The 764-nt window shown below is 45.7% G+C and overlaps 1 long non-coding RNA gene across 1 annotated transcript in view; it reads right to left on the reverse strand.

Annotated features, from left to right (window-relative positions):
* Positions 1-502, reverse strand: part of LOC106945371 (uncharacterized) — a 7622-nt gene extending 7120 nt beyond the window's left edge. Inside the window, exon 1 of the long non-coding RNA XR_001424544.1 lies at positions 413-502. This is a non-coding gene — a long non-coding RNA (uncharacterized LOC106945371). The remainder of the gene's footprint in view (positions 1-412) is intronic.
* Positions 503-764: the final 262 nt, after the last annotated feature.

A 764-nucleotide genomic window follows, 5' to 3' on the forward strand; every position in this document is an offset into this window, starting at 1 on the left:
GTCCCCCCCCCCCCCCCGACCTTTCCCACGTAGCTTTTTGCTCTTATAACGCTCGACCTTTTAACCCTCTCCTCGGGCCAAATGGTGAAGAAAAAAAAGGACCAAATCAGCGTTTTAGCGTAGAACAAAGAAGTAAATAATTACACAAAGTGGCAGCAGTTGCTTTGTGAAAGAAAAAGGCGAAGTTAGCTTAAAAAAAATCCTAATGTGTGATTTTTTTTTCGCCCACTCAAGACTCCCACGCCGTCCCTTGCGTGCGCTCTCTGTACCTTTCTAATGGTGTCACCGAAATGCTCCTGTCCCACAGCCTGAAAACCAGCGGAGAAGCTTTAGCTGCTGGCCGTGTTTACAGCTGAGAGGGGAGTCATAAATCTAATTCTATCAAGTCTTTCATTCTGGCTGCAAACATTACCATGCAGAGGGATTCCCCGGCTCCCTTCTTCTCCTCTGCTCCACGCTGCGTGTCCTCCCGCTTTGGCCTTTTTGGTGTTGAAACCTCTGCCCATTTTTCATCCCCGTGCTCGAGCTGCTGTGGGTTTTTTTTTTTTTTTTCCTTTAATATTTAGGAGCTTTGGTCAGAACGTGCACTGACTGCCCTGCAGCTTTCCTTCATATTTAGCGGGTTCACGTTGAAATGAAAAAGAACTGTACGTCCTTGCGCTAAAACAGCAAATTCTGAGAGAGAAAAAAAAGAGAAGAAAAAGTAGGTTAATGATTAAGCCGCCTATAGAAGCGCTTTTATCTCCCATGGAAATGGAAAGGCA

The sequence above is a fragment of the Poecilia latipinna genome, unplaced genomic scaffold (assembly GCF_001443285.1).
Source record: "Poecilia latipinna isolate Pla-1442-1.1 unplaced genomic scaffold, P_latipinna-1.0 Scaffold141, whole genome shotgun sequence".
Classification (NCBI taxonomy): Eukaryota; Metazoa; Chordata; class Actinopteri; order Cyprinodontiformes; family Poeciliidae; genus Poecilia; species Poecilia latipinna.